At 50.1% G+C, this 19,556-nt stretch overlaps 1 non-coding gene across 1 annotated transcript; it reads right to left on the minus strand.

The window, feature by feature from the left end:
- Positions 1–7,532: 7,532 nt before the first annotated feature.
- Positions 7,533–7,615, minus strand: TRNAS-GCU (transfer RNA serine (anticodon GCU)). Its single transcript has one exon. It is a non-coding gene; the product is annotated as a tRNA-Ser (tRNA).
- Positions 7,616–19,556: the final 11,941 nt, after the last annotated feature.

A 19,556-nucleotide genomic window follows, 5' to 3' on the forward strand; every position in this document is an offset into this window, starting at 1 on the left:
ACGTAGGTATCTATGCCCCCCATGAACCCCCTAAACCCCACTGGGACCCCTAGATCCTGGAGATTGGTATCTGTGTCCCCCCAAAAACTCTCTAAGCCCCCCAGGGACCCCTACGGCCTGGACGTAGTTATCTGTGCACCTCAAGGCCCCTAAGATCCCTCAGACCCCTACAGCCTGGATGTAGGTGTGACGGTGCTCCCTGTGGGAGCCAGCTGAGGTCACTTAATCAGGGTGAACTGCAAACAAAACAGGGCAGACAAATCCCAAATGCTGGTGGTGATTTCAATACTTAGATTTACCAAGCCAGCACAAAGCAGCTTCTGTAGGACCTCACTGGTTACTTAGAAGTTTAAGCCACACAGTTCCCTTAAAGTACCCAGCCTCAGGCCTCCGTCCAGACACACCTGTCAGATATGATGATGATTCCTGAAAATCTTACTTCATCATATAAAAGGAAAGATTCTTCCAATCCCAAAGGGTCAGCCACATACTCAGGATCTATTACAACTTAGATCTTAGCTAAAATACATGCTATAGCCAATTCTTATTAAGTAAGCTAAAATGTATTAGAAAAGAAAAGAGAGAGAATGTTGATTAAAAGATTAATAGACATATAGACTTGAATTCAGTTCTTGAGGTTCAGATACATAGTAGAGGTGAGCTTGTAGTAGCCAAAAGTCCTTTTTGAAATAGTCCATAGGTTATAGTCCAATTTCCATATTCAGGGTGGCTCCAGTCAATGACTGGGGATCACAATCCTTGTGGCTTAAGGTTTCCCCGTCTTGAAACCCAAAGCAGATATGAGATGAAGAAGGATTGTGTCCCAGGCTTCTTATACATTTCCAGCAGCCTTTCGGCGTGAGAAAACAATAGGCTTAGCTCTCCTTCCAAACATCCTGGCAATTAGTACAGGGTAATTTATTCATTAAACAGTTCAAATAGAGGTTACCACAACCTTCAAAGAGACACATAGACAATAATATTATTTCACTCAAGTACCATCATAAATGTTAATATTCCTTTTTTGCTCTTTGAATTAAAATTATAGCAACAGACAAGACTTGTTTGCTTACATCACAAGACCTGAGCAAAAATCTCCCCTTCTACTTCTAACAATGCAGACTTGCATTTCAAAGCTCTGTTCCTTTACATATCTTGTTAACCAGTTCTTAAGGTTCACCCATGGGTCAGGTCAATCGGTGAGGTGAGTTAATTAACTCTTTCTGGCCCTGTCACCTTTCAATGAGATATTAGATTATACTTATAATGTCACAGTGGTGGTGAGTCGACTGCTGCAGCTCCCCGTAGACTCTGCCTGCATCTCTCACCAAGCTGGAGTACAGCAGTCAAGGGGAGAGCACTCGATGTGTTGCATCTATACTAGACGTGATATATCGACCCCGCTGGATCGATCGCTGCCCACCGATTTGGCAGGTGGTATAGACATACCCCGAATATCTGGTGATCAGAGCTGGACCCCGGAGGGGGACACATTGAAGGAACTCAGGGGTTAAGGTGCCTCTATTGTCAACTGTCAGGGCTGCTGTGGCTCAGAGGAGGGTGCTTGACTACCTGGCAGGCTTAGGTGCCGCAAACCTGGGAGGCGGGAGAAGTGAAGCGGTCACGGTGTGCTTGGGGTGCTCGTGCTCGGAGCAGGGGTGAGCTGGGGCGAGGGGGGGAGCTGCAGGGCAGAGCGGGGGAGTTGCCACAAGAGGGGCGCCTCAGGGTGGAGGGGGGAGCTGCCACGGGTGGGGCGCCTTAGGGCGGGGGCGCGGGGGAGGAGGGCGCAAGGTGGAAGTTTCGCCTACGGCATGAAACATCCTTGCACGGGCCCTGCCCCATGCCCTGCCTGCAGCCAGCCCTGCACCCCCTGCCCTGCCCTGCCTGCAGCCAGCCTCTGTCTCCATCCAGCCCTGCACCTTCTGCCCTGCCCGCACCAGCCGCATCCTCCCTGCCCTGCTTGCAGCCAGCCCCACAGCCAGCCCCTGACACACCCCCTGCCCTGTCTCCAGCCAACTCCTGCCTCTCCCCCCTGTGGCCCTGCCCAAAGCCAGCCAGCCCCCACACACCCCCAGCCTGCACCAGTCCTGCACCCCCTGTCTGCAGCCAGCCCCGCACCCCCTACCCTGTCTCCAGCCAACCCCTGATGGACCCCCCAGCCTGAAGCCAGCCAGCCCCGCATCCCTTGCCCTGCCTGCAGCCAGAGCCTACCTCCAGCCAACTCCATGTCCACTGATGCCCTGCAGTAACCATGCACATCTGCTTCAATGAAGGGGGCAGGGAGCAGCTGGGACCCACACATGTGCACACTCTTGGGTGACCAGACAGCAAATGTGAAAAATCGGGACTGGGGTGGGGGTAATAGAATCCTAGATAAGAAAAAGACCCCAAAATTTGGACTGTCCCTATAAAATCGGGACATCATGACACCTTAGCACACCCCCAGGACTCCTGAGTTCCATTGCTGGGTTTCCTATTGGTTCCACTGCTGGTTGTTTTCCTTTTCCTGGGGGGACTTTCGGCAAGTTGCTCCCCACTCTCGGGCTCTGTCCCCAGCAGTCAAATGGGGATTTCATACTTTCCCGCTATTGGAAAGTGCTGGGAGAATCCCCCAGCAAAAGCTGCTCTGACAGTGCTAAGCAGCATCTGACCATTCAAGGTCAGAGCTCGGTACCTGGGAGGAGTGTTTGGCTCTGGGGTTTCACTTCAGCCCAGTCTAGAGAGAGGGGCCCAACCATGGAGTTTGGCTCAAGAAGACCAAGTGTCCAATTTGTTAAGGGCGTTTTGAATTCCAACCCTGTGCTCCTAAGTGCTTGGTGTCAGTTGCAAATTTTAGAAGCATGCTCTGAACTGCATTTTCCAAATCATTCATGAAAATATTGAATAGTATCGGACCGCGGACTGATCCCTGCCGGACCCACTAGGTACACTCTCTCCGTTGGACAGCCAAACATGGAGAAGGGCTCCTGGAGTCTGGGCTTTCAACCAGCTCTGCACCAACATTGCACTGATTACAGCTGGACTGCATTTCCCTCGTTTGCTTGTGAGAATGTCCTACGGGACTGTGTCAAAAGCCTTAGCAACCCCAAGCTTAGATCCCATCTACTGTTTACCCACCTCCACCAGGCCCAAAACCCTGCCAAAGAAGGAAAGAGGATTGGTTTGGAATGATTTGTTCTTGACAAATCCATGCTCACTAGTCCTAAGAACCAAACTATTCTGTAGGTGCTGCTGACAAACTGAGTGCTTAAGAATGTATTGCAGGATCTCTCCAGCAATGGCAGTGAGGCTAGCTAGTCTGTAAGTCTCAGGGGTCTCTTTGTTCCCCTTTTAGAGAAAGATCCTGTCTTGTTCATGGATGGGAAGAGGTTCTTTTTCAGGGATCTCAGACGAGAACTGGGGCACAGCACCTGGTTTGTCAAGGCCACAAAAAAGGAGGCAGGAACCTCTTCTCTCCTGCTGGCAAAGAACCCCAGGTACCTGAAAGACAGGGACTCACATCCCTGAATGGGCTTTTAAAAAGGCACTGGTTAAAGATTGGCCCCTACCATTTCTTGCTTCCATAGACTAGACATTTTAGCAAACTTTAGAATTCCTTGGAGCTAAACACTGTGAAACTCCCCTTTCTCCTTCACAGAGGGCTTTAACGCCCCTTATCTCACTCAGGCTCACAACTGCCCGGAGTTTGAGAACTGTCCCTGTTCCCATTGGACTGATGGGAGGAGCCTGAGGTGCAGAGAAGGGAAGTGACCTACCCAAGCGCCTACACAGTAAGGTGGTGGCAGAGCCAGAAAGAGAAGCCACCAGTCCTGACTCCTGTTCTAACAGACAATAACCCCCCCAGAGGCAGGGATAGAGCTCAGGAATTGAGATGGTGGGGAAATTTCATTGAATCCATTTCTGTCAGAAAATCCCATTCAGGCTAATCCGGTTTGTTTCTCAAAATCATAACAAGTGGGATGAAAGTTCTTTGCAAAAATATTGTATTGCAAAACAAAAGCATCTCCTGTTTGTCAGAGTGTGTTAAATTGTCTCCTCGCACACAAAGAGGAGACACTTAGATCTCAAACATTAGATAAGATGCTTCAGTCTGAGCTAAGTCATTGCTGCTCTTAACAATTTCAAAATAAAAAAATGCAAAAAAAATAGACTATTTCAGCTATTCTATTACGTGTTAATCTGCTCTGAGTAAACGTGATAGGACACCTCATATTATGCCCTACTCCTAGTGACACTCTCCAATGGATCCCCATCCTCCACCCACCCTCGGGTAGGTAAGAGTGGATCATTATTATTTCTACTTGAAAGAGGGAGAAGCTAAGGCTGAGAAAGGAGAATTGACTTGTTTTAGGTCACACAGCCAGTCAGAGGCAGAGTTGGGAATAGGACCCAAGAGCCCTGATTTTCAAACTACCCATTGGATCTTGAATTTCAGACACTGAATGACCTGAATAAAGTGCTCTCAGATGAGCTCCAGACCAACAACAGTGACAGTAACTATTCAGCAAGTATTTGAGGAGAACTGCAATGTTAGAGAGAATCATGAATTGCTCAGAGACAACTAATGCAGAGAAGCGGCAAAATTCATCAAACATAGAACTGGTTTTGACTTATAAAGAGAAAAACAAGGACCTGAGTCTCCTCCCTGTCAATAACCCCCGGCTCAGCCAATCAGGGTAGAGACTGAGGATGGGAGGCTGAGGGATCTCACCAGAGAGCCCAAAGGATGGCCCAGGTCACCAGTGGGGATCACTTCCCGAGCAATAGTTCAGCCTCACATTTTTGGGTAGACCTCCCACAGTGAGAACTGCAGAGCACTGCCCTGCAAAAAACTAAAAAAACCACACACACACTCTCTCTCTCCCCCTCCCTCCTGGTGTTGGGAGGGGAACAGGTAAAAGGACAAAGGAAACAAGAGAAGAGAAAGGAGGGAGGGAGCGATGGAGGAAGAGGTGAAACAAAAAGGACAAACCCTAATGTCCCCAGTGATTCTAAGGGACAAAATCCCAGGTGCAGAATAAAATTCTGCCTCCTTAAGCTCGTGTTTTCCATGCCTCGAATTCACCTGTCACCAGATGGATCAGACTGAACAGCTTTCAAACCTCCAGGAGGCTCTTACCTTCTAAACAGGGACGGCTGTTTTCTAGTAAAATCACTACAAGGGAAGGAGAAACCTCGAAAGAGGTTCCTCCTGGTGCTCACGTCCGTGAACCCGAATACTCTCTCAGTCCTCAAAGAGAGACCTGGAGAAGGAGACTTGCTGAAGCAAAGCCACAGGGGTCTCTGAGGTTTCCCTGGCCCCTCACCCCTGTCCTGCCTTGCTGATGTCAGCATCTCTCTGTGAGGTCACCACCTCCCCACCACCTTGGACCAATAAGTCTTAGGTCCTGCAAAAGGCCTTTGTGATGTCACTGCCACATCCCTCCTTTGCTGTGCCAATGTCCTGCCCCTGGCCTGGACCTTTGGAGGTTTGAGCTACTCCCTGTGGATCACTCCACTCAAGGAGCGTTCATTCTAGTCAGCAAGCCGGCTAGACAGGAAAACATCAGACGCTGCTCCCAATGCTACACTCAGTTTTTCAGAAATTAGTCGACTTTCTGGCCAGAAGAGACCATTAGATCATCTAATCTGACCCCCTGCATGTCACAGGCCTCCTGTATGACACAACAGCTACTTTGGGGACAAACACATTCAAGAAAGGCATCTAGTCTTCATTAAATGACATCAAGAGATGAAGAATCCACCCCTTTCCTTGGTAGCTTGTTCCTGTGGTGAATCATCCTCGCTGTTGACTATTTGTGCCTTAGTTGTAATAGGAATTTGTCTCTTTTCAACTTCCAATCATTGGGTCTTGTTATGCCTTTTTCTGCTAGATTCAAGAGCCCTTTAATAACCAATCCTTTCTCTCCATTAAGGCACTTCAACACTTCAGCGAAGTCACCGTTCAATCTTCTTTTCATAAGCTAAACAGGTTGAGCTCTTTCACTACTCACTAGAAGGTATTTTTCTCCAGCCCTCAGAACATTTGGTAGCTCTTTGCTGCCCTAGCTCAAATTTCACAACATCTTTTTCAAATGAGGACACCAAAACTGAAAGCTATTCCAATATCAGTCTCACTGATGCCATGTCACCTCCTGTGACGTTATTGACATAATCTGTAACTGTGCAGATCACTGTTGCGACCACTGTTCTATATTTGCAGCCAATACTGTAGAAAGGTTGTCATGTAAGGGGTCTATGGAGAGGTTCTGATTGGCTGATTATAATGATGCTATCTCTAGATGTGTATCATTTTTGTAGTTGATGTTATGAATATTGGCTCTATGCTGCCCATATTTCAAACTTGTGCCATAATGGGGGACAAAACAGCTACCTTGTTAGAAGTGGCTTTGCCAATAGATGGAACCTGGGATTTAAACTCCCAATGATCGCACTGTGTTTGGGATCCATTTGAATTCCTCTCCCAGGTCTTTGACACTTTCATCTCCACTCATAGCGACTCTGATAGAGGATTAAAGAAGTCAAAGCATCATCTCCAAGCACAGACAACGGAGAATGCTTCATCACATGACACTTTGAGAAGTGGATGGATAGAACGTGATGAAGATAAACTCTGCCTGGCTCAGACAAAAGATAACAGTTGTGCAGTGATGAGGAAGGAGGGAATCTCTGAGTCACCCATCCACGGTCGTGTCTTCACAGTGCTCCCAAGCTGGAGAGTGAAGAACCCCCTCGGTCCCACCGTGAGACTGAGGAACAGGAGGCCTGTCACCCCCATTCCTGCCGTCCTGCATTCCTGGTGTCCAGCATCCCAGAGGGCCTCCGTGCCAGCAACGAAACCCAACCGTCGTCTGGACTCCCCAGTGCTCCTCCTCAACGGCTCTAAATCAGCGGGAGAGTGGAAGGTCCTGGGCGTTGCGCCGGCACCTGGGATCCACTGCACCTGAACAGTGGGGAAAGGTTTCTGTGCTGGGGCATTGTTTAGTGTTTTCTAGTTTCCAAGGGAGGGTTTATGGGCCTGAGCGTTAAGCTCCCAAACCCAGTCACTGTTTCATTGTATTCATTAAGTTCGCATTTTCCCCTGTTCCCCCAGCTTTCTGTACCTTTACCCTGACTACACTTACCTTTGTTTGTGCCAAACCACCTTGTCTCCTCTTTATTTTATTTACACCTCAGAAGGAGGGAGGCAAAATCCACTGGTGATAGAGACAGGAGGGAGTCGAGTTTGTATCTTCTGAGAAAAGGGGCTTTTTCCTTTCCTATTTCTCCCCTACCATTTCTAACATTTTCCTTTGAAGCGTTGCCTTATTCAGCTTGAGGAAACATTAGCTTTTAAGATAAAAACTACGAAATACAGAACTAGAGACATTTTTTAGAAATCTGGGATTTAGACATTTTATTTAAAGACGGTGGGGGGGGTGTTGGAGTTTCTGAGAAGGTTTTTGTTTGCAAGAAGCAACATTGTTGTGTCTGTTATTGTACCAAGTGGGGAGATGGTTGTCTATAAAGGAAGAGTCAAGACTAAACGCATCTAGTGAGGATGGGATTTGAACCCATGCAGGCAGAGCACAATGGATTAGCAGTCCATCACCTTAACCACTGGGCCACCTCAACTGACCTGTAACAAAAGGGACAGAAGGAGAAATCTAAGGCCGACAGAGATAGGGACACTAAGGAGTTTTTAAATACTAAGCGTAAGCAGGGTCTGAATGAGCTCCCCCCTCACATCTAGTGAGGAGCTGGGGAAAGACTTCAGGAACAGACCGTACTTGCATAGACACACCTACTCTGCCTAGCTATGCAGCATGATGGGGCCGCTTCCCCAAAATGACCAGTTTTGGATGGTCTTGGGTTACAAATCACTTTAGGATTGAGTGGAATAAAATGTTATTCTCCTTCCTGTATGAGTGAAGGGCAGCAGAACAGACCTAGTCCATCCTGATGGAGGGGTGAGGTGAGGTGAGGGTGAGGAATAGCTTTTATTGGACTGCAGAGAAGGATTGAGGACATCACGCTAAAACAGTGGTCCCCAAATATTTCACATTGTGCCCTCTTAGCCATGGCTGTGGCCCCTCGGAAGCCACGGTTGAGAAGCAGGGCTGGGAGTGGGGCTGTTGCTTGCTGGGGAGAGGGGTGCGGACAGGGGCAAGGGGGTCATTGCTGGGCTGGGAGCCAGAGGCCCAGACTGAGGGTGGGGTTGGGGAAGAGCTGGGACAGAGTGGGGCTGAGTGGTGCTTCATCCCTGCCCTCCATGGGGGCTGACTCAGGCCCTGAGGTGCCCCCATGAATGTTCCTTTGTGTCTCCCTAGGAGTCATACCCCACATTATGGGGACCACTGAACCCTACTCGCTAAGCAGGGGCTAGTGATACCAAAGCCCAGGGAAAGGGAGAACAAGTGTGGGGGCCCCAGCACCAGAACCATGCACCCCCTTCTGTCTGTGGCTCTGCCCCCTTCCACCCATAGCCCCATCCACTATCACCTCTGTTCCACCCCTTCCCCCACCAGCCCCACCCTGTCACTCCTTTACCCCTGCCCCGCTGCGGCCCTGAGACCAGAGAAGCTCCGTACCCCTGCTGCAGCCCCTGGGCCGTAGCAGGGAGTGGGAGCTCCTCCAGCCCTGGGGCTGACATAGGGGAGACTTTTGCAGGGTGGCCTAATTTGGCCGGGGTCCCAGTCATGGGCCCCACTGTCCCCTTGGTGATGCAAGGTTTGGGGAGATTGAGCCCCCCCGACCTCCATTACGTGCCGCCCAGGCTACCACTGCTCAGTGTGGGGCCAGTCTCCCTGTGTTTTCTGCTGCTTGTGCTGGGGAGCCTGGCCGGCACTAGGGGTGGGGCCCCCAGCAGCCACCCAAGGCTCCAGGGGGTCAAAGGGCACCGTGTGGCAGTGCAAAGGTGCTCACTGCTCTCCTCTGCCCCAATGCTCCTCCATGGGCCCATAGAGGGTTGGGGGGAGTGAGGAGCAACACTATGTGCTCCATGCGTCCTGGTCACTTTCCCCACCTGGGCTGTGCTGTGAGGGGAGCATCAGAAGCTGCTGCTCTCTGCCCTCCCCTTATGCAGCCCAGCTGAGGAAAGTGACCTGGATGCAGGGAGCTCGGATGACGTCACTTCTCATCTCCCCACCCCCACAGCCCCTAGGGGTACCCGGAGGAGCAGCATCCCAGGGAGGAGCAATGCTAGCTGCTCCATGCACACAGATCACTGTCCGCACGTGGGTGCAGGAGGGGGTGCAGGGGTTGGGGACAAAAGAGCGGGGGAAGGGGTTGGGTGAAGGGGGTGCAGGAGAGGGGCAGTGGCTGGTGGCACAGGAGGGGGTGCAGGGGTTAGGGGTGAAGGGAATTCAGGAGGGGGCAGTGGCTGGTGGCACAGGAAGGGGTGCAGGGGTTAGGGGTCAAGGGGGTGCAGGAGATGGCAGTGGCTGGTGGCACAGGAAGGGGTGCAGGGGTTAGGGGTCAATGGGGTTCAGGAGGGGGCAGTGGTTGGTGGCACAAGAGGGGAGTATGGGAGGTAAGGGCAAAGGGGACACAGTGTAGGGGTTAGGGCACAGGAGGGGGCAGGAGTGGGGGTGAAGGAGGCACAAGGTTTGGGAGTGCCGGAGCTAGGGGGTAAAGGGAGAAGGGGATCGTCCAGGGGCAATGGGGAAGTGCCAAAGTCTAAGTTTTACCCAGGGCACCATTTCCCCTAACGCTGATCCTTGGTAACATTTCTTGCTGGGACGGGGAGGGGAGAGAGATGAGGCGTTATCTCTCTGTTTCTTTCCTCTCCATTTTCTGCTCCTTCCTTCAATTCCAGAATCCTCCCTTGTGTTTCAGACTGTGCAGTGACGCCCTCCCAACCCCAGGCCTCTGAGCCTTTGGAGCAGAAAGATCCCAGGAGCTGAGGGTGAATCCAGGAGTGAGTAGCTGGCAGGAAGGAGTCCTAGCAGTTCTTCTGGGAGCGCAGGTGAGGAATGACTCCCCCTTCCCTAGATTCTCCCCATGGGAACAGGGAGGGTTGTGTGATAAATTCCTGTAACTCTTCTGCCCCTCTGAGTTGGCAGAAACAAGGGCTGGGTTCAGTATCTAGGGTTCTGCTTCAATAAAACAATACAAAACTGGCTCGAGCCCCCACCCAGTGACCTGGGACAATTACACATCACCCCCCTGGGTGCCTCTAGGAGGCAATACTTCCCCTCTTGCAAGCAGGGAGTCTGAGCCACTCCACTCCACCAGCCATTCCATGAACCACTCCAGTGGTCCCTGCAAACTGCTCTGCTGGGGCAGCAAAGAGCCACCAAATGTTCTGAGGGCTGGAGAAAAATGCCTTCTAGTGAGTAGTGAAAGAGCTCGACCTGTTTAGCTTATGAAAAGAAGATTGAAAGGTGACTTCACTGAAGTATTGAAGTGCCTTCAGGGAGAGAAAAGACTGGGTATTAAAGGGCTCTTTAATCGAGCAGAGAAAGGCATAACAAGACCCAATGGCCGAAAAGTGAAAAGAGAAATTCATATTACAAATAGGGCGCAAAAATTCAGCAGTGAGGATGATTCACCACAGGAACAAGCTACCAAGGAAAGTGGTGGATTCGTCATCTCCTGATGTCATTTAATGAAGACTAGATGCCTTTCTGGAATGTTTTTGCCCCCAAAGTAGCTCTTGTGTCATACAGGAGGCCTGTGATATGCAGGGGGTCAGATTAGATGCTCTAATGGTCTCTTCCGGCCATAAAGTTGACTAATTTCTGAAAAACAGAGTGTAGCATTGGGAGCAGCGTCTGATGTTTTCCTGTCTAGCCAGCTTGCTGCCTAGAACGAACACTCCTTCGGTGGGGTGATCCACAGGGAGTAGCTCAAACCTCCAAAGTGCCTGGCCAGGGGCAGGACATTGGCACAGCAAGGGAGGGGTGTGACAGTGACATCACAAAGGCCTTTTGCAGGACCTCAGACAATTGGTCCAAGGTGGTGGGGAGGTGGTGACCTCACAGAGAGATGCTGACATCAGCCAGGCAGGACAGGGGTGAGGGGCCAGGGAAACCTCAGAGACCCTTGGGGCTTTGCTTCAGCAAGTCTCCTTCTCCGGGTCTCTCTTTGAGGACTGAGAGAGTACTTGGGTTCACGGACGTGAGCGCCAGGAGGAACCTCTTTTGAGTTTTCTCCTTCCCTTGTAGTGATTTTACTAGAAAACAGCCGTCCCTGTTTAGAAGGTAAGAGCCTCCTCGAAGGAAGGGGTATCATGGGGTGTCACAGTTCAGATGCCAATGCCCCACCGCCCCCACTGTAAAGAAGCTCTTGCCACCTTCTCTGTGTTTGCAGGGACTGGAGAGAGCAGCATCCACAGCAGAGATTTGCTCCTGGCTGCCGGAGCAGAGCAGCAGGCTTAGCTGTCAGAACTTCCTGGAGCTATGAAACGGGAGGGTCCCATGGCTCTGTAGCAGAATGCAGGGCAGGCGAGTTCACGGCAGGCATTATGGGATACTGGAGGAGGCCAGTTATGGTTATATAATGAACGGCAGCATCTACACTGGCACTCTGTCCCTTTAAGTTTGCTGCAAAAAAGCTCTAGGCCTCTCATTGAAGTGGTTTTATTTTGTCACCAAAACAGGGCAGTTTTGTCACCAGATGTGGCATTGCAGTGTGTACACCAGCCACAAGCTGCCGACCGAAGGGGAGTTGTGAGTTTTTCACAGACTTGAGCAATATAATTCTGCTGAAATAATTTTGTAGTGCAGACCTGGCCAAAGATTTACACACAAACACACACAGACACACACACAGCTTGAAGGAAAACCTCATCTGCTCCTCCGCTTTGCAGAATCCAAACACAAGCAAAGCTTGTCAGGTCCTGGTGGAGATGGCAGGGAGTCAGGTGTGGTCAGACACTGTGTTTTAGCCAGATGCAAGCACCATGGCTTAGCTGGCTAAAGCACTTGCCTTATAAGCCGGAGATCCTGGGTTCAGGTCCCTAGAGGAGTGGCTTTTGGGGTACATGGTATTGGCTGCTGTCAGAAGACAAGATTCAGAGCTAGATGGACCTTCGGCCTAGCCCAGTGTGGTTTTTCTTATGGTTTAAATTATGCTCAGAGCCACTGATAATAGAGTTATTGAAAGTTTGGGAGATAAGAGCTGATAGGACAGTGGTCCAGTCCCCTCGCAGCTGACCCCCTCCCTCTGAGACAGGGGCAGGTCTGAGCTCTCGCACCAAATGCTCATTGTGGCTGCCAGAATCTGTGGGCAGCTCATTTAATTTGCATTGAGGGTTGAGTCTGCTTTGTGCCCAGTGTCTGAGAATGAAAATCCTAAACCGCCCTTTGAAACAACAAAAGCAGCAGGACGTGTTATTGTCCCTGCCCCAAAGCAGACAGACCAATGGAGAAATGCCACTGAGTCCACGGTAATACTCCACTGCCATTTTACCTTTTTTGCTTGCTAAACTCCCTCCCAACCTTGTGGGGTCCCAGACCCCGGTATTGAGCCTGAGCTGAGATGTCTACACTGCAAATTTACCACCCCACGGCCCAAGCCCCAGGAGCCGGAGCCTGGCATGGGGCAGCCCTGGATGTTTCATTGCAGTGTGGACATAGCCTAGCATATGTCTACACTGCCATTAGCACACCCAAGTCACTATTCTCAACCCTGGGTCAGCTGATTCAGGCTTGTGGGCTTGTGCTACAGGGTAATTAAAATTACAGTGTAGACACTTGGGCTTGAGCCCAGCCTCTGAGACTCCACAAGGGGTGAGGGTCTCCGAGCCTGGGCTCCAGTCTGAGCCCAAATGTCTACACTGCAGTTTTTAGCCTCACAACCTGAGCCCCAGGAGCCCAAATCAGATCATCCAGGCCAGCCAGGCCACAGGGATGTTATCTCAGTATAGCTGCACTCTCAGGGTATGTCTACATTGCAATGCAAGCCCAGGGTTAGCAGAAGTCATGTCAGCAGCCCCAACACATAACCTAAACTATGAGGAAAAGACCCACCCACAAATAAGCTGGGCAGTGTCCTTCTACCCTAAGGTTCGTAAGTCCAGCAACCAAAAGTCATTTAACATGAGCCATCTCCTCTCTGCCACCCCACTCACAGCTGTTGTCCTTAGTCAGTGCAAGCCCAGAGGGTGCCTCTGTAGAGTTCATCTGCCATCCTGGTGGAAAAAGGGGGAAAATAAGAAGGCACCGTACTCACTATGTTGTCTAGGTACTCACTCACCCCTCCACAGCCACCCTGTCCTTAAGTTGGTCTAACACATAAATTTTAGCATGAGGACTCAGGCCCCAGCCCAGTTGGCTTTGGAACCAATGTCCCCTGCCTAGCAAGTGCTATTGAATTGAAAGTGAGTCCCTCCATCTGGGTCTGCCAAGCACAGTTCTGCTGCCCTCGATTCACACAACAAGGACAACAACCCTTTATTTCTCCTGTCCCAATAACAAGGAGACTGGGAATCCAACACCAGCCAAAAGTGATCATTTTGGCAAGCAACCCAACATATTCCCAAAATACTGTAAAATCCACATGACGACTCATACACGAAACCTTGCAAGAAAATCTTCCTGAGGGGGTCTGAAGCACCTGCTGCTGGGGGGAAGGAAGGAGCTGTGGGTTGAGATTGAGGGGCACTGGGAATAGGAGGGGGTTGTGGGTTGGGACAGAGGAGAAGGGTGAAGAGAGCAGGCTCTGGTTGGGAGTGAGGAGCAGTGAGCATAGGAGGGACTGAGGGTTGGGACTGAGGGGCACTGGGCAAAGAGGGGACATGGGTTTAGGCTGAAGAGTATCGTCATTTGGGGATCCAGCAGAACAGGGGAAGGCAGCAGGTGATTCTAATTCCATAGGGATATTTTGTGTGTGTGCGTGCAGGGGAGGAACATGCTATATGCCCAGAGGCCTTTATTCCTCCAGCCTGCAAGGACAGAGGGGCTGTCAGGAAGTTGCCCCTTCAATCCCCCACACACAAAGGCCCTTCTTAGAAAAGGCAAAATCCTGAAGAGAAAAAACATCAAAGAAGACTCCAGAAAGACAGATTTTTAAGATATAATGAGTAGTTTATTACCTGACCAGGGACTTGAACCCTCAGATTAAAAGTCTGTTGCTTTACCAACTGAGCTAGTCAGACTCACAAACAAATACAGCAAGTTGGTGCAGAGGAGAAACTAGTCAAGGAAACGAAAGCAGGAAACAATAGGGGAAACCTGCTGCTCTCTCTGGCCTGGTCAACACTACGAGTTTATGTCCAATTTAGCAGCATTAAATCACATTAACCCTGCATCCGTCCACACAAAGAAGCCCTTTATATCAATATAAAGGGCTTCTTAATACCGGTATCTGTACTCCTCCTTGATGACAAGTAGTGCTGAAATCAGTATTGCCATGTCAGATTAGGGTTAGTGTGGCTGCAATTTGACGGTATTGGTCTCTGGGCGCTATCCCACAGTGCACCATTGTGACTGCTCTGGACAGCAATCTGAACTCGGATGCACTTGGCCAGGTAGACAAGAAAAGCCCCGTGGACTTTTGAATTTCATTTCCTGTTTGCCCAGCGTGGAGCGCTGATCAGCACAGGTGACTATGTCAGTCCCAGAATCAAAAAAGAGCTCCAGCATGGACTGTTCGGGAGATACTGAAGCTGATCTCTGTATGGGGAGATGAATCTGTTTTATCAGAACTCCGTTCCAAAAGACGAAATACCAAAACATTTGAAAAAATCTCCAAGGCTATGATGGACAGAGGCCACAATAGGGACTCAACGCAGTGCTGAAACTTAAGGAACTGAGACAAGCGTACCAGAAGTCAAAGAATGAAATGGACGCTCATGGAGGGAGGGGCGACTGAGGATTGTAGCTATCCCACAGTTCCCGCACTCTCCAAAAACCATTTGAATTCTTGGCTGAGTTCCCAAAGCCTGAAGGGTCAAAAACATTGTCGCGGGTTGTTCAAAGTATATGTCGTTCCCCCGCCTCCTGCCCCCATGAAAGCAAAGGGAAAAAAAATCCTCTCTCACCTTTTTTCAATGTCACTGTATGTCTACTGGATGCTGCTGGCAGATGTGGTGCTGCAGCACTACACAGCAGCATCCCCTTCCCTTCCCTTGCGGACGGCAGACGGTACAGTAGGACAGGTATCCATCATCGTCGTCCCGTGAGTGCTCCTGACTGGCCTCGGTGAGGTCGGCCGGGGGGTGCCTGGACAAAGATGGGAATGACTCCCAGGTTCATTCATAGCAGCTGGAGGCTGCGCTCCCCCTCCCCCCTTTGATCCCTGCTTGCAGAAGCAATAAGTCAGTGTTGTTTCAAACTCCTGCATTCTTTATTACTTCATCACACAAATGGGAGGATAACTGCCATGGTAGCCCAGGAGGGGTAGGGGAGGAGGGAAGCAATGGTAGGGTTGTTGCAGGGGCACCCACTAGAATGGCATGCAGCGCATCATTTCTGCGGGATCTCTAGGGCTCTGACCCGGAGCGCCCGTTTGCCCCTCTGGTTCTTTAGTAGGCTTGCCTGATAGTCTAGGCAGAACTGACTCTCCATTAGACAAAACTTAAAGAATGAGAATGACCTGGGGAGTCATTCCTATTTTTGTCCATAAGCCCGTGGCCGACCCCATCGAGGCCAGCCAGGAGCACCCATGACAGCAGCAGATGGTGCAGTATAACTGGTAACTGTCATTGTCAACTTGCAAAGCAGCAGACGGTACAGTAGGGCTGGTAACCATCTTTGCTAACTTGCAAAAAGCAAGGGGATGCTGCTGTGTAGCACTGCAGTACCACGTCTGTCAGCACTATAAAGAAGACATACGGTGACAGTGAAAAAAGGCTGAACGGGCTCCATGGTTGCTGTGCTATGGCGTCTGCCCGGGCAATCCAGGGAAAAGGGCGCAAAATGATTGTCTGCTGTTGTTTTCATGGAGGGAGGATTGAGTGATGACATTTACCCAGACTCACTCATGACACTTTTTTTGCCCCATCAGGCATTGAGATCTCAACCCAGAATTCCAATGGGCAGGGGAGACTGCGGGAACTATGGGACAGTTACCCACAGTGCAACGCTCTGGAAATTGTATAAAGTCGAGGACACAGGCCCATACTAAGCACATTAATTCGGCGGTGTGCGTCCATGTACCAAGGCTAGCATCAATTTCCCTGGCCAGGCCCTTTGGAGGTTTGAGCTACTCCTGTGGTCACCCCACTCAAGGAGCGTTCGTTCTAGGCAGTAAGCTGGCTAGACAGTAAAACTTCAGATGCTGCTCCCAATGCTACACTCAGTTTTTCCGAAAACTAGTATCTGTAAAATTAGTCTACTTTCTGGCCAGAAGAGACCATTACAGCATCTAATCTGACCCCCTGCATATCACAGGCCTCCTGCATGACACAATAGCTACTTCTGGGGGAAAGGCATCTAGTTTTCATTGAATGACTTCAGGGGATGGAGATTCCACCACTTTCCTTGGTAGCTTGTTCCTGTGGTGAATCATCCTCGCTGTTGACTATTTGGGGCTTAGTTGTAATATGAATTTGTCTCTTTTCACCTTCCAATCATTGGGTCTTGTTATGTCTTTCTCTGCTCCATTCAAGAGCCCTTTAATACCCAATCTTTTCTCTCCATTTAAGGCACTTCAACACTTCAGTGAAGTCACCTTTCAATCTTCTTTTGATAAGCTAAACAGATGGAGCTCTTTCAATAGCTCACTAGAAGGCATTTTTCTCAGCCCTCAGAACATTTTGGTGGCTTTTTGCTGCCCCAGCTCCAATTTCACAGTATCTTTTTCAAATGAGGACACCAAAACTGGAGACAGTATTCCAATATCAGTCTCACTGATGCCGTGTCACCTCCTGTGATGTTATTGACATAATCTGTAACTTTATAGATCACCATTGTGACCACTGTTCTAATTTGCAGCCAATATGATAGAAAGGTGTTGTGAAAGGGGTCTATGGAGAGGTTCTGATTGGCTGATTATAATTATGCTATCTAGAGTGTATCATTTTTGTAGTTGACTTTATGAATATTGGCTCTATGCTGTCTGTATTCAAACTTGTGCTATGCTTCCGAGGAACACCCAGCCAGACAAGTTGGTGTCAGTTCTGCCTAGCCTGCTTGATGGCCCATTAAGGACCATCAGCTCTACAATCAACCCATGAGAGAAGGTAGATATGCCTTGTGGCTCAGCAAGGTATGCAGGGACCTGCCTATGGACAAAACTCAAAGGTTTTCTATGCCACGTGCTGGATAGAGTGTCCTGGGACAAAGAAAACAAAGACCACATGGCAAGAAACTGTAAAAGGCTGATGCCTCGTCTCCATCTTGTCTTCAGTCCTGCTTCATACCTCTGAAGGGACTTTGCTACAACTGAAGCTCTGTACAGGGACTGAATGACCCATCCAGCTGTGGATGGACTCCAGAGACTTGATTTGAACCTGCAGTTTTATTCCATCACTGCTACAAGCCTGACACAAGAACTTTGCCATTACTGTATGTGAAGGGTTAAAATTCATGTGCATATTATATAACAACCTGGTCTATGGATTGTGCCAGCTCTTTTCCAGACCCAAAGTCCAGAGTATAATCAAGGGACCAGAAGCCTAGCAGTCCACTCTTTTCCAAAAACAAACAGAACCTTGCTTGCTAAGATAGCCTTCATTCATAGGTCATGTTATCAAGACCTTTAATCATTCTTGGTTGCTTTCTCTGGACCATCTCAAATCCACATCTTTTCTGAAATGCGGGGCAAGAACTGGACACAATACTACAGTTGAGGCCCTAACCAGCCGCAGAGTAAAGCGGAGAATGACTCTCGTGTCTTGTTTACAACACACCTGTTAATGCATCCAGAATCACGTTTGCTTTTTTGCACAGACACACCGTTGACTATATTAAGCTTGTGGTCTTACTATGACCGTAGATCTCTTGCTGCCATTACTCCGTCCTAGACAGTCTCTCCCATTCTGTATGTGTGAAACTGATTGTTCCTTCTAAGGGAGACTTTGCATTTGTCTTATTAAAACTTCATCCTTTACCTCAGGACCATTTATACAATTTCTCCAGGATCATTTTGAATTTTGACCCTGTATCCAAAGCAGTTGCATCCCTCCAGTTTGGTATCGTCCGCAAACTAAAGCGTGACTTTATATGCCAAACATCTAAAATCCGTGATGAAAAGTATTGAGAACAGAGCTGGTCCCAAAACAGACCCCTGGGACCCACTTGATATACCTTTCCACCAGGATTGGGAGCCATTAATAACTACTCTCTGGTCCGGTGATCCAGCCAGTTATGCACACACCCTTATAGTAGCCCATCTAATTGTACTTCTAGTTTATCTATTAAGAATTATTCAGGCGAGACCGTACAAATGCCTTACTAAGTCTCGGTATATCACATCACCACTTCGCCCTTATCCACAGGTTCGTTATACTATCAAAGAATGTTATCAGATTAGTTTGACATGAATTGGTCTTTACAAATCCATTGCTGGCTATTCCTATCACCCCTTACCACATTCCAACGTGTTTTGCAGATTGATTTCTTTAATACCTGACCTCCAGTATCTTCCCTGGCACAGAAGTTAAATTAACGGGGCATGTAGTTTCCGGGGTTGTTTTATTTCCCTTTTATCGATGGGGCACTTATTTGCCCCCTTCCCGTCTTCTGGAATCTCCCCCATTCCATGATTTACCAACGATAAAGCTAGAGGCTCAGTACCTCCTCTATTAACTCCCTTGAGTATTCTAGGATGCATTCACAGGCCCTGGTGACTGGCAGGCATCTAACCGTTTTTCTAAGTGATTTGCGAGGGACTGGTGCCGCAGTTCCTGCGGTTTTGCGGGTACAGAGTTCCCTCCCAGCTCAGTGACGGGGGACTGGGGAGCGCCGTGCCAGTGAGGGGGGCACTTTCTTCCCTCCCCAGCTCTGACAGGGGACTGGGGAGCGGCCTGTTCCTGCGGGGGTGGGGCGAGGCCTTCCTCCCCACATGCTGCGAGGGCCTGAGGGGCTGCCATTCCAGCAAGGGCGAGATGCTGCTTTCCCTCCCCAGCTCTGCGAGGGGACTGGGAGCGGCCGTTCCTGCGGCGGGCGGGGTGCTGGTTCCCTCCCCAGCTCTGACAGGGACTGAAGAGCAGCCTTTCTGGGTGGGAAGGCACTGGGTTATCTCCCAGCTCTGCAGAGGGGACTGGGGAAGCAGCTGTTTTTGCCGGGGGCAGGGCACTGGGTTACTCCCGAAGCTCTGTGATGGTACATTGGGAACGGCCGTTTCCAGCGTGAAGTGGGCGATGCCCTCTCTCCTCAGCTCTGGGAGGCCACTGGGGAGCATCAGTTCCTGCAGAGGCGGGGCACTGTGTTCCCCGCCCCAGCTCTGCGTAATGGTGGGGACTGGGTGGTGGCAATTCCGCGGGGGCAGGGCGCTAGGTTCCCTCCAGAATTCTGCAAGCCACTGGGAAAGCAGCGTTCCTGCGGGGGCGGGGCGCGTCTACCCTCCCCAGATCATGCGAGGGTACATGGGACGGCCGTTCCAGCGGAAGTGGGGCACTGCCCTCTCCCTAGCTCTGTGAGGCCACTGGGGAGCATTCAGTTCCTGCAGAGGCGGGGCACTGTGTTCCT

The sequence above is a fragment of the Gopherus flavomarginatus genome, chromosome 3 (genome assembly GCF_025201925.1).
Source record: "Gopherus flavomarginatus isolate rGopFla2 chromosome 3, rGopFla2.mat.asm, whole genome shotgun sequence".
NCBI classification, from domain to species: domain Eukaryota; kingdom Metazoa; phylum Chordata; order Testudines; family Testudinidae; genus Gopherus; species Gopherus flavomarginatus.